Source organism: Gorilla gorilla, chromosome 11 (genome assembly GCF_029281585.2).
Source record: "Gorilla gorilla gorilla isolate KB3781 chromosome 11, NHGRI_mGorGor1-v2.1_pri, whole genome shotgun sequence".
Lineage (NCBI taxonomy): Eukaryota > Metazoa > Chordata > Mammalia > Primates > Hominidae > Gorilla > Gorilla gorilla.
The window spans coordinates 52,300,806-52,315,559 of NC_073235.2; the positions used below are offsets into that span (position 1 = coordinate 52,300,806).

At 36.8% G+C, this 14,754-nt stretch overlaps 1 long non-coding RNA gene across 1 annotated transcript; it reads right to left on the reverse strand.

Moving 5' to 3' along the window:
- Window positions 1-4,691: 4,691 nt before the first annotated feature.
- LOC129532077 (uncharacterized) lies at window positions 4,692-14,548 on the reverse strand. Its single transcript, XR_010129581.1, has 3 exons — window positions 14,496-14,548; window positions 5,392-5,430; window positions 4,692-4,807 (listed from the first exon to the last, which is right to left on the reverse strand). It is a non-coding gene; the product is annotated as an uncharacterized lncRNA (long non-coding RNA).
- Between the last annotated feature and the right edge of the window lie 206 nt (window positions 14,549-14,754).

Below are 14,754 nucleotides of genomic sequence, written 5' to 3' on the forward strand. Positions count from 1 at the left end.
ATTATTGATATTTGAGAAAAGTTACTAAAAGTATGATGCATTGGAAGGTCACAATTAATGGTAATCACCTTTTCCCTTCTTGTATGCTTTGGAAATAATTTTATAATCAAGTTTATGTCTTTTTGCTCCAGATTTTATTGTCTCCCACCCACCTCTCCTCTTGGCAGCATCTCACTGTGTTTTATGATTGTCGGTTGTACCAGACTGCAAATACAACAGATACGAAACGGAAGCCTATGTTTTTCCCATCTGATATGGACACTGTTAATTCATAAGAAAGCTGTTTTGCCATTATTAGAAAAAAAAAATAAAGAAAGCAAACAGCTGGTTTGATGGAAAAGCTGCCCTAATCCCTGGAGAATGGGAAGTTCAGACGTGATATAAACTGACAGAGGGTGAAAAAATAATCTTCAGGCTGATAATTTAGTGCAGCTATCATGGGCAGGACTGGATGGCATTTGCCACAGCAGAGAAATCAGGTTATCCTGTGGTTGTACAGCATACTTAGAAAAGGTGACACTGGGAAATAATAATCAGCTTACCAATGTTTACAGTAATGAAAGAGTGATAAGGAATGGAGAACTGAGATTTTGGAATAAGTTCACATGTAAAGGAGGTTTGCCTGCTTAGAATCGTTCTACAATTATTGTTCTGTCTCAGTTGATATTTTCCTAAACACCAGTAGAGGCCTCCAGACACTTCATTAAGTAAACAAACATACCAAGATGCTAACACCATCCACACACGGGGGAGAGCTGACATCCATCGTGTCCACTGACTCTGTAGAGCGCAAATGAAATCTTTGATGATGATTTCAGTGAGAATCAGCTATAATTAAGGGAGGTGCTAACCTTTGTGGTAAAACCTGCCCAAATATCCATTAAAAAAATACTTGGTCCAGAATGGAAGTAAGTCATGGTAAATATGATTGTTATTTTAGATCACATTTAACCCAATATCATAATATGAGAATTTTTGTTAGGCTTTCTAAAAAGCCTATTTTAGATCACATTTAACCCCATATCATAATATGAGCATTTTTGTTAACAATTTATTGTATTGTTAATAACAAGTTCTCTCAAGCTAACTAATGTGTTCAGCATTAGAATCAAAAGACCAGAAGTGGAGAAGAATCAAAATGAGGTAATGCCAAGACCCCCAGCCTGAGTTATTTAGCAAGTACCACTTTTCTTCAACATATTTTGAACTGAGTATAATCCTAGCAAAAAAGTTTGCTAAATAGTGACTAGCCATGACAACTTTATAGAAAATATAACTAATGTAACTCATAAACAGCCTACTAGTAGTAGGCTAAGGCACCTATTTTATTTGTGTATAAATGCATTTATACGTGTGTTTGCAAATAAGCACCAAGATCTACATGACTATTGGTCAACTAACTACATGTTTTAATGAATAATCACAATGAGAATCATCCAAGTGCTACAACATCCCAGGGTGTCTGCAAATACAGGACAGAGGCTGCCTCCAAGGTAAATCTCCATCAGATTCTGGGTGTCATTGATAAAATTCTCAAAGCATCAGACCCTTCATAACTGCTTTAAGAAACTCCAGCAGCTTCTTTATATATTTCCCACTTGTCTGGCTATACGTTTCGCTGACAGTATAAATACATTCATTTTGCTGTCACATTAATTGATTTTAGCTAATTAGGAGCATTTTTTGGCCCTAATTTGATAAGGAAGTGTGAATGCATTTTTCCCCCACAGCAGGCTTGTTATTTGCTGGAGTATTAGGAGAGTGTTAATTAGGCACAGTTCTTCTGTCACCTTGATGATTTTTAAGCAGCATTTACCCTATAGACTAAACTGATCAGAGAGGAAGCTGGGTTTCAGCCATCAGTGATAAGTGTTGAATTAGGTTAGTTACCTGTGGAATAGAAATCTGAAAGAGGGGACTATGTGTATGACAAAGAAATACCATATTTTTTCTTTCTATTCACAAATGTTCCTCATGGCTGACCTCCGCACCCCCACCTGCATTTCAGACCCTCTCAAGAGGCTGCAGGAATCCTCCTCTGTCTTCAGTCATTGAACATTCCCTCAACCCTCCAGCATCCAGTTGGGTGTTCATCCTGACCCTTCTTAATTTTAAAGCAAAAGGCACAGGTTTTGAAAATTCACTGGCCCTGAAGTGTTTGCAGAAGGTCTTTTGAACAGTTTGGACCCTGGGATTTCTTTGTTCAATCTCTTCTGCTGCAGGCAAAGCTGGGCCGACTGTCTGCTGTCTGCTTGCAGCAGGGAAGCAAAGGGAAACAAACAACAGAGCAGTTTGAAATTCCTGCTAGGAGCTTGTTTGGAGATGGAGCCTCTACAGTGTCTTTTGTTTATTTGTGGAGCTTTTTGTAGGGAAGAGCTGGGATATGCATAAAAAGGACCTTGAAACAAGTAACCATTTAGGAAAGGAGGAAAAGATGTTTGACAACAGTATTTTTAATTTTAAGGTGGGGAGAAATGCTCATTTATCTAATGTGAGTCTTCTCTAAAGATACAGTTGCTCTCTGAGGCACGTGCTTTGTTTTTTTCTTACAGCTTTACACTAATCATTTAAACATTTGTCTCCCATCCTGCTTGTGACCAATCTATAAATAATAGAAGTAAATAAAATAACTGAATGTCTTCCAGTTTTTTCATTCTACCATTTGGATTCCGCAAATCAAACCTTGAACATTAGTCCCACTACCAAAAGACCAATTTGATTGTTACAGTGTTCATTGGAAATATCTGCTGGTGCCTGCTGTTTATAACTATCTTTGAATCATAGAAAATAATAGGATGTAGGGAGGAGCCCTTTAGCAGAATACATGGTTTTCGGAAAGAAGTGATAAAGTGGAAAGAATATGATATTTGGAGATTCTAGCTGTCACTTGCTTCTAAACTTCGTTACCTGGTCTTAATGAGTTTTAGTTGTTTCCTTTGTAAAATGTAGATAATAATGCCTATCTTCTAGCATAGTTATCTATATTTTTTGTCATGCAAATTTGTTACATGGGTATATTGCATGATATGGAGTTTTGGGGTACAAATGATCCCATCACCCAGGTACTGAGCATAGTAACCAATAGTGAGTTTTTCAACCCTTTCCCCCATGTCTCTTTCACCCCTAATAGTCCACAGTTTCTATTGTCGTCATCTTTATGTCCATTAGTACCCAGTGTTTAGCTCCCTATTAGTAGTGAGAGTATGTGATATTTGGTTTTCTGTTCCTGCATGAATTCACTTAGGATAAAGGCCTCCAGCTGCATCCATGTTGCTGCTAAGGACATTATTTTATTCTTTTTTATGGCTGTGTAATATTCCACAGTGTATATGTACCACATTTTCTTCATTTAATCCACCATTGATGGGCACTTAGGTTGATTCTATGTCTTTGTGAATAGTGCTGTGATGAACATACGAGTGCATGTGCACTTTTTGGTAAAGTGATACGTTTTCTTTTGGATACATACCCAGTAATGAATTGCTGTGTTGAATGATAGTTCTGTTTCAGTTTCTTTGAGAAATTTACAAACTGCTTTTCACAGTGGCTAAACTAATTTACATTCCCAACAACATATAAGCATTCCCTTTTCTCTGCTGCCTCACCAGCATCTGTAATTTTTTGACTTTTTAATCCTAACCCATTCTGATTGGTTTGAGATGGTATCTTGTTGTGGTTTTGATTTGCGTTTCTCTGATGATTAGTGATGTTGAGCATTTTTTCATGTTGTTAGCTTCTTTTATGTCTTTTGAGAAGCATCTGGTCACGTCTTTTGCCCATTTTTTTAAGGGGGTTGTTTCTTGCTTGTCCAATTGCTTACCTTCCTTATAGATTCTAGACATTAGGCCTTCATCAGATGTGTAGTTTGCAAATATTTTCTTCCATTCTGTAGGTTGTCTGTTCACTCTGTTGATAGGTGTTTTTTTTGTTTGTTTGTTTTTTTTTTTTTTTTTTTTTTTTTGAGATAGAGTCTCGCTCTGTCACCCAGGCTGGAGTGCAGTGGCGAGATCTCCACTCACTGCAAGCTCTGCCTCCTGGGTTCAGGCCATTCTCCTGCCTCAGCCTCCCTAGTAGCTGGGACTACAGGCACCCACCACAATGCCCGGCTAATTTTTTTGTATTTTTAGTAGAGACGAGGTTTCACCATTTAGCCAGGGTGTTCTCGATCTCCTGACCTGGTGATCCACCTGACTTGGCCTCCCAAAGTGCTGGGATTACAGGCATGAGCCACTGCACCCAGCCAATAGTTCCCCCTCCCCGCCTCCCCCTGCAGAAGTGCTTTAGTTTAATTGGATTCTACTTGTCAATTATTGTTTTTGTTGCAATTGTTTTTGAGGACTTCCAACGCCAGTGTCCAAAATGGTGTTTCCTAGGTTTTCTCCTAAGATTCTTATAGTTTGAGGACTTACGTTTAAATCTTTAATCCATCTTGAGTTAATTTTTTTATATGGTGAAAATAGGTGTCCAGTTTCATTCTGCATATGGCTAGCCAGGTATCCCAGCACTATTTATTGAATAGGGAGTCTTTTTCCCATTCTTATTCTTGGTGACTGTCAAAGATCAGATGACTGTAGGTGTGCAGCTTTATTTCTGGATTCTCCTGGCACTTCTTAATTTTAAAACAAAAGTCACAACCAATTAACACTGGTTGTCAAGGAGTAGGTAATCAATAAACATTTGCATGTGTAGCATCATCTCATGTATTTATTTGTTTGCTTATGTGATTATTATCCTTTGTCCCCCATTAATATAAGCTTCATGAGGATAGGCCTGTGTCTTATTCACCACTGTGTCCCCAGCTCTTGGCCTGTGACAGACAATAAATATTTATTGTATAGTTTGATGAAGTGTCAGCTATTAGGAATCTAATGTTAATATTGTTGTTATTTTTGTAGTTAAAATTCACTAGCTAAATAATTTCCAATACAGATGCAAATTATATAAAAACATAAGCAGTATTTCCTAACAGAAAGTTACTGAGTAAATAGAATGCTGGAAATGAATTCTGTAAACTTCTATGTTAGGAACACAAGAAAAGATAAGCAAAGCAAAGCCAAAGGAAATAGAAAAAAGGAAATTCTAAAAATAAGAAATCAATGAAGTAGTGTTTTTATAACAATCAAATAAAATTTGAGAAACCAATGAAATAGAAAACTAATATGAAACAGAGAAAATCGACAACTAAATTAGATTTATTGAAAAGGCTAATATAATTGATAAATCCTTTACAAAACTGACCAGGAGAAAAGAGAGAAAAAAAATTACAATTTCAGAAATTAAAAAGTGGTTATTAATATGAATGCTAACAACATTTAAAAAGACAATATTGAAAAACTTCAGTCATCTACTGTATAGATGAAATGGAAAAATTTTATGAAAAACAATACTTACCAAAAGTGATACAGTCTAAATGATCATAGTCTAAATGATCTGTTGAGGAAATTGAATATATTATTATCTTAAGTGATCATTATAAGAAGGTAATCATTATTTAGTGCTAATAAGTAAAAATACATAGTCATGCACTGCTTGATGTTAGCAATATGTTCTGAGAAATGCATCATTAAGCAAGTTTGTCATTGCGTGAACATCAAAGAGTATACTAACAAACCTAGATGGTATAGCCTACTACACACCTAGGCTAGATGATGTAGTCTGTTGCTCCTAGGCTACAAACCTGTATAGCATGTTACTGTACTGATTACTGTAGGAAATTGTAACACAATGGCAAGTGTTTGTGTATCTAACCCTGTCTAAAACATAGAAAAGGTGCAGTCAAAGTACAGTGTTACAATCTTACGGGACCACCATTGTTAACCAAAATGTGATGCAGCATATGACTATATTATCATTTTTAATATGCAAAGAGTATTATATGTATTATTAGACATATTATAAGCCATTTATAAACCACTTTCACTAAGACATTTTAGGTGGTTTTCAAATTGCTGCCATTCTAAACAGTACCTGGGCTCCTTTTAGAATGACTATGGTGTTCTGCTTCTGGCTATCTGTCATATATGTTCCATTCCACCATCACTCCCTGCCAGTTGCACACTATTCACATGACAGTGAGAAATGCCCTCCCAGTACATGCAGCGATCTTAATCATCTGAGAAATCCATTTTCCCAAGACGGCATTTCATAAACTTGTTCTAAAATCATATTCCTACAGACAATTCCTGTTCAGAAATTTTAGAAGTTCTAGGTAAAAAAAAAAAAAAAAATTAAAGATTTATTACTTAATTTCTTCTGTATTAACTGAGGAAGCTAGGAAACCATGGGGCAGTTGTTCTAAGACTTTAATTAATATTTTGTACATTTTTAACCTAAACTGTAAGGTGCTCCTTTTGTAAGCATAATTTAAATATTTACTAATGCTTAAAGTTTTCAGGTTTTCTTATTCTAATAGAATCACCAAATTCTGGTTAAGAAGAGAAAGAAAAGCAAATATTTGAAAACATATGGGCTTTTCATTTTTCTCAACACTATTTCCATCTAAGTGAATGCAGATTAGACTTTCAAAGTATTAGATAGATGTTCATAATTTATTACTTTATAGTTCAAAAGCAAGGGCAAAATTTATTTCTGCAGCACTATATATGTAAATGAGAGTAAAAGAGGGCAATTCTGAGCTCCCTGCAGGAAATTATTCACAAAAGGAAAACAGAATGGTCCTTCTTCACTGGAGATGCAACATCCACACTCGTGAATGCGGTTGACTCCTTGTTGTAGCTCTCTAAGACAGAGATAATAAAAAGGAGATAAATCTGTTGAATGAATTGCACAAAACAAACCTGGTTAGGGACTCAAACCATGTAAAATTTAATTGGAGTCAAGCAGGGAGAGAAACTTCCACCTCAAAATATATGGTAGATGGTATCTTCTTTCTTTAAAATGTTTTGGCAAGAGAAGCCAATTCATAACAATGTTCAATGTCACTTTCCCAGGAAAATATGTCTTGGGATATGATTGATTCAGTTGCCTTTTGATAAATAAAAAGTGGTCTTGCATCCATTTCATTCCCTTTAATCTGTCATTTTACTCTGGTTTATAGTGAGTCCAATGCTTGGAGGTATAAGACAAAATTTATAAAAACAAAAGGAATAGAGTGGAGAAATGTGTCATCATGCATTTTTATTTTACCATGCTTTTAAGAAAAGTTCTTATTGACTTTGTACTGTAGTACCAAAGTAACATTGGGTAGCCATCATTTGGGGGCAATTTGCTCTAGCAAACTTGCCCACTAACCATAGACATTTGCTAAAGTGTTTTTTTTTGTTTCCTCCAAAATTGAAAAGCCACAGTAGGATTTTCCTAATGTAGAGATAGAGCTGGTTTAAGTCCAAAGAAAGGTGACAGTATAGTAGGATAAATTCACTAATTGTTTTCCAAATAAAATCTGTGAAAAAAATTTAAATGAACATCTGTTTGAAGAATAGAGCGATTAAAGAGAATGTTCTGCACAAACAATATGCCATGCAGAATAGTTGTACAAATAATGCTGTGAAATGGTTTAATTAACTCATAAAAGAGGGAATCTAGCAGAGGAAATGTATGCGGTACACTATGGAGCTGTTTGACAGTCTTCAAGAGCAGATGTGATTATGATTATAACTATTTTAGTAAATCGAGCCATAATTTCTCTTTCTGTTGTAAAATAAGGTGAAGTATATTATGAATCCTAAGTAGGACCAATCTTTAGGCATAAATAATTCATGCAAATTCTGACTCTCGTTGGAGCCACAGCATTGCTATCATTTCCTTCTTTTCATTGAGGTATACCTTTGTAAATACAATGGAGAAGAGCAAGTATTCAACGCGTGGCTCAGAGGTAAAGAGGTTGAATTTTATGTGTGCTTTGTGGAAATTGGTTTCAATATTTTATAGATATATATGCTTTTCATCATAGATTTGGATGTCCACAAACCAAATGTTTTTGCTTCTAGGAAGTACCAGTTACTTATAAAATCATCATATGTAGTGGGTATGGAGTAATTTTATTTGCTTTATTGCCAGGAAAATGCAATCAGAGACCTTACATTATTGAACACGAAGGCTACATCAGCAGTTTTGTGTGTGTGAGGTCAACCAGTGTTACTTGAAGTAGATTCATTGACCATATATTACATATTAAGTTTGTTTAATATTATTATGCAAATGTATCAGATGTATGCAACTCCATTATTTTTCATCCTTTCCCATTTTGGAAATTGCATAATTTTATATTCATAACTTTAGTTAGTAATTATAGGAATTTTACGTTTTCTGTGTATTGCCTTTATCTCTCTTATTAACTGAAATTACTCCTGGAAGGAAATTAATCAGACAAATTAGTATGCTTATTCATGAAACCTAGATTATAGTAAACCCTAAGATTAAGACTAATGAAACAATTACTTATTTAATCATTAATGAAAATAGGAATATTGCTCAGATATCTGACAGTAAGTGTAGCAAGCTTTGGAAGTAGACAAATGAATGTGTTTTTCTTGACTGCTCTTTCATGAAAGCAAGATTATTATCACTTGCTGGGAGTTTTGCTCTCATATGCAACATTTTCCCTAGGAAAAAGTCCCTTCTTACAAAAGAGAAATCCAATTTCTCCAATAGACACCTCTCTATGAAACTTAAGCTATTCTGACTCTTACATTTCAAAATGTAAGATGTATATGAATGTATTCGTAAGCCGAGGTTATATACAGTTATTATGGGCACAATTCTTCTGACACTTTGTAAGAATAAACACTGTGAACTCAGAAAATCTGAGCCAGGTCTCAGTTAATTTAGAAAGTTTATTTTGCCAAGGTTGAGGACCCACCCGTGACACAGCCTCAGGAAGTTATGACGACATGTGCCCAAGGTGGTCAGGGCACAGCTTGGTTTTATACATTTTAGGGAGACAGGAGACATCAATCAATATATGTAAGAAGTATATTCCTTGGGTCTGGAAAGGCAGGACAACTTGAAGCAAAGGCAGGAAGACCACAAAAGGGGAGGGAGTTTCCAGGTCACAGATAGGTGATACACAAGCGGTTATTACATTCTTTTGAGCTTCTGATTAGCCTTTCCAAAGGAGGCAAATCAGATATGCATCTATCTTAGTGAGCAGAGGGGTGACTTTGAATAGAACAGGAGTCAGATTTGCCCTAAGAAGCTACCAGCTTGAGTTTTCCTTAGTGATTTTGGAAGTCCAAGATATTTTCCTTTCATAACACTGTACTAGAAGTAAAATTATTCAGTCAAGACATTTTTAAAAAACAAATTTAAAATTTTTAATCTAAGTTAATAGATATTTTAAAAAGCAAAATATACAACAAGGCTAGCATGAAAAATCCACAATCTTCTCGATATGTCATTTCAACCAACTTTTTGGTGCCCAGAAACAATTATTATTCAGTTGTTTCTCCTTTAAGTTTTCCTGATGGTTGCCGTGATGTCGGGCTGCTTTTCTTGTTTCTAAACTTTAGATGCTAACAGAAAGTTAGTGACTTTCTGCTATAATAGCTGAAGATATTATTCAAAGCACTTTTCACATCCTGTTTCTTCTATCTCTAAAAAAGCTCTGGATTAATAACTTTTTTACCTGATTTAAATATTATATTTAAAATATCAATTTCTTGTTCTATCAAACCCAGACACCACCTCTTGATTCTCCACATTGGAAGATGAGAATATCAGCATTCCTAACATTTCCTTACCCTGCTTTCCCTCATATTTGGTTGACCGAAAACAATTTAGGACACCCAGTTAGATTTGAATTTCAGATAAACAACTAATTTTTTAGATAAGTATGTCTTAATTTTGTATGGCATACACTTATATTCAAATATTTTCATTTGGAAAATAATAAATAGATAAGCAATATTTGATGAATTACACCTAAGAAAGAAGAATTTATTTGGAGGTATATTAAAAACAAGCCTACCAATTCATGTTGCATAACTCCCAAAGTCTTAGCATATTTTAGATACTTCTAAACTGAGCTTAGACACTGAAGCCAAAATCCGGAAGATTGGTGGAAAGTTCTATCTAAAGAGGAACTAGACTCCCAGATTATTTCCCCAAGCTTTCACAACTAGGTAAAATTCCAAGTCCCACCCTAGCAGGGAAAAAGAAGTTCCTCTTTCTTTTTTGCGAAGTCAATACAGGGAGGCTTTTATTGCAGGGACAGCAGACAAAGCTAAGGGCAAGGTGTGACCCTGAATTTGAAAGAAGACTGAATAAAAGTCTGTGTTCTGTCTGGAGAGTCCCAGTTTCCTTTTTCACTCTCAGGATGCTGATGGCAGCATAATTTAGCAGGGCAGCATAATTTAGCAGGAGGGTTCCTATCCTTGCCTCAAAAGACTGGGTCAAATAAAAAAGCTTATAAAAACTGTAATTGGGACTCCTCAGGTGAAATAGCATGGTCCCTACCTTATCACTCATGGAGAGACCTATCAATCCACAACTTTCGTTACCCAAGCAGAGTTTTCGATCCTTTTTTTTTTCAGGACAGCATTCTTAAGTACAGATTGCTGGCCAGGGAAAACCAGACATTTGAAGCCTCTAATATGAAAGATAAACTCCAAAATTTAAAAGTAGAAAAGGAGGACTCAGAGGAAACAAAGTTCATAAAATAATAAAACTTAAAAAACAAATGCACTACAATTAAAGTTATCAGTAAGATAAGATACTGCATTTGAAACAAGAACAGGAACTTTTAACAAGAGAGCATTCCTGAGCAAGATAGATCTCTTGCATACTACATGCAGGCTAAGAGAAACCTTCAAATCAATTAGAAGTTTAGAATATGTATATTTGAGGTAATCGTCCCAGAAGAAGAATCAAAAGACAAAAAATAAAAAATTTGGAGGAAAACTTAGGAAAATAATATTTTTCATAAAGATACAAAAACTGAATAATATGAATTCCAAAAAAGAAAACAAAAAATCAAAGGAGAAAAGTGTTCAAAGAAGTAATATATTTCCTACAATTGATGAACACAGTCTAAAGAGTTGATGAAACTCTTTAGACTGAAAGAGTTTACCAGGAGTTTAGGAAGAAAAAAAGTCCGTGAAAAAATACCAGTACTGCGGATCACGAGGTCAGGAGATCGAGACCATCCTGGCTAACACAGTGAAACCCCGTCTCTACTAAAAAATACAAAAAATTAGCCGGGCGTGGTGGCGGGCGCCTGTAGTCCCAGCTACGCGGGAGGCTGAGGCAGGAGAATGGCGTGAACCCGGGAGGCGGAGCTTACAGTGAGCCGAGATCGCGCCACTGCACTCCAGCCTGGGCGACAGAGCGAGACTCCGTCTCAAAAAAAAAAAAAAAAAAAAAAAATACCAGTACTAGAGAAATGGATCATGAAATGTCAGAACATCAGGGAAGAAGAAAATAAATCTTTAAAGTTCTGAGAAAGTGAGAAACAGAGAAGGAAAGAGGAGGGGAGAGAGAGAAATAGAGAAAGAGAAGAAGAAAAAAGAGGTGGAGGAGAGAATCATATCAAATAATTCAAGCATGAATAGCATTAGCTTTTCAACAGAAATATTGAAACCTGGAAAACAGTAGAGCAGTGTGTAAAAATCTTGAGGGGAAATAATTTTCAACCTGGAATACCATATTCAGATAAATTATCAATAAAGTGTAATGGCAGAGGCCAGGCGCAGTGGCTCACGCCTGTAATCCCAGCACTTTGGGAGGCCAGGGTGGGCAGATCACGAGGTTGGGAGATCCAGACCATCCTGGTCAACATGGTAAAACCCTGTCTCTACTAAAAATACAAAAATTAGCTGGGTGTGGTAATATGCACCTGTAGACCCAGCTACTCCGGAGGCTGAGGCAGGAGAATCCTTGAACCCAAGAGGCGGAGGTTGCAGTGAGCTGAGATCGTGCCACTGCACTCCAGCCTGGTGACAGAGCGACACTCAGTCTCAAAAAAAAAAAAAAGTGGCAGAAATGAAAACTTTTCAGTCATTCAACATCTCAAAAATGTACTTACCATGCAACCTTTTCCAGAACACCATTGAAAGATTTGCTAGCAACAAAGTGAAATAAACCAAGAAACAGTAAAAATGGGATCCAAAACACACAGGCCAAACAGAAGGAAGAGGAAGAGAATTTCCAGAATAATGATGAAAGAAAATCTGAGGAAAACTGTTTTAGCAAGTCCAAATTGGAACAAGGGAGAATATTGAGTAGGTATTGAAAGCTTATCTATCTGTTAACTAGCTTGATTTAGCCATTCCATACTGTATACATATTTCAGAACATCATGTTGTACACTATAAACATATGTAATTTTTTATTTGTCAATTTAAATAATTATTTTTTAAAAAGAAAGCTTACCTGATTTGTGCGACCCTCATAGTTAAGGCATACTTTTAAAATTCTGTTTGAAAGTTTGTGGGTGAACTACTGTTACTTTAAAGCAAAATGAATTAAAAAAACAAAAAGAGAGGCAGTTGCTAACTCTAAGACAAATAAAATGTTGGCCAGGTGGGGTGGCTCATGCCTGTAATCTCAGCACTTTGGGAGGCTGCAGTGGGCAAATCACTTGAGGTCAGGAGTTCAAGACCAGCCTGGCCAACATCTCTACCAAAAATTCAAAAAAATTAGGTGGGTGTGGTGGCATGTGCTTGTAATCCCAGCTACTTGGGAGGCTGAGGCAGAAGAATCACTTGAACCCAGGAGGTAGAGGTTGCAGTGAGCCGATATCAAGCCACTGCACTCCAGCCTGGGTGACAGAGCAAGACTATCTCAAAAAAAAAAAAGTTTATAACAAAGGAAATACGTACACAGTATATTGTCTGTATGAGCTATAAAATATTTATAGAAATGGCCGGGCGTGGTGGCTCACACCTGTAATCCCAGAACTCTGGGAGGCCAAGGTGGGTGGATCACGAGGTCAGGAGTTCAAGAGCAGCCTGGCCGAGATGGTGAAACCCTGTCACTACTAAAAATACAAAAATTAGCTGGGCATGGTGGTGGGTGCCTATAATCCCAGCTACTTGGGAGGCTGAGGCAGAGAGTTGCTTGAACCTGGGAGGTGGAGGTTGCATTGGGCCGAGATCGTGCCACTGTGCTCCAGCCTGGGCAACAGAGCAAGATTCCATCTCAAGAAAAAAAGCATTTATAGAAATGATTATCTGTTAAATACTAATTTGATAAAATGATGATATAACTAGATTGAAAAAATATTGAGAAGTTCAGAGAGAGGGAGAGATAAAAGTGAAAGTTTGCATAGCAGAATCAAATCCTCTGCTTGCATTATTGAAAGGCCTTAGACAATATAAAAAAACTGAAAAATCAAGATATAGATACATATTTTGTTTGTAAAGAAGAGGCATAACATGGTTTGAATATGTGTCCCTTCCAAATCTCATGTTGAAATGTGATCCCCAATGTTAAAGGTGGGGTCTAGTGGGAGGTACTGGATCATGGGAGTGTATACCTCATCAATGGCTTAGTGCCATCCCCTCAGTGATAAGTGAGTTCCTGCTCAGTTAGTTCATGCAAGATCTGGTCATTTAAGAGTTTGGGACCGTCCCCTTCTCTCTCTCACTCCCTATCTCAGCATGTGTTACATCTGCCCCCCTTTCACCCTCCTCCATGATTGGAAGCTTCCTGAAGCCCTCACCAGGAGCAGATACCAGCACTCTGTTTCCTCTACAGCCTGCAGAACCATGTGCCAAAATAAACCTCTTTTCTTTATAAATTACCCAGTCTCAGGTATTCCTTTATAGCAATTCAAATGGACTAACACAAAGTGAATGCCAGGAAAAAACAACTCCAACAAATGAAAATGATGGCTTGTGCTGATCAGGACTTGGGAGTAGAGAGGGGTGGAGCAGAAGTCAACTTTTTTCTTTTGTTACCTATAAAGGTATTTGACATTTATTATTTTATATACATTAAAATAATGTATATAATATATACAATATATAATTAAATGGCCAAATAGATGAAAGTATTACATGTTCCTTTTTTTATAGAAAGGGAGAAAAGAAACCAATTAAGCCATATAAACCAAGTAAAATAAAGCATCAGAGTAGCTCCAAGTGTGGACACATGGAACAATTCATAGTATAATTTGCAAGCTTATTAGAAACATGAGGTGAGCCACAGACAAGGCAGGTTTCTTCTTTGTGTTCACAGCCCTAAGGCTTTTCAGGGGAGCTGCAACAGGCTTATATGACAGATCCCTGTTGGGAGCACAGAGGCACCACCAGGCTATTGTGGTAATAGCCGTAGATGCTCATGACCCAGAGGTTGATGCATTGCATCTTTCTTCTTCTTCTTCTTCTTCTTTTTTTGTTGTTGTTTTTGTTTTTTGAGACAGGGTCTGGCTGTCTCCATCACACCTGACCTATTGCATCCTTCTTGGACACTGTTTTAAGAGCCTGGAAAATATATCACTACCAAAATAAGAATGACATTGTGACACTTTGCAGACCAGGGCAATTCTTTTGACTTCCACCATTTGAAGTGATCATCAAACATCATAGAAATACCTGGTTTTGGGCTGGTCATGGTGGCTCAAGCCTGTAATTCCAGATCTTTGAGAAGCTGAGGCAGGAGGATTTCTTGAGGCCAGGAATTCATGACCAGCCTGGGCAACAACAAAGTGAGACCTTGTCTCTAAAAAAAAAAAAAAATTAAAAAATTAGCCAGGTGTCATGATGTGCTCCTGTAGTCTCAGCTACTTAGGAGGCTGTGGGAGGGTCTTTTGAGCCTACAGAGAGCTATGATTGCACCACTGCACTCCAGCCT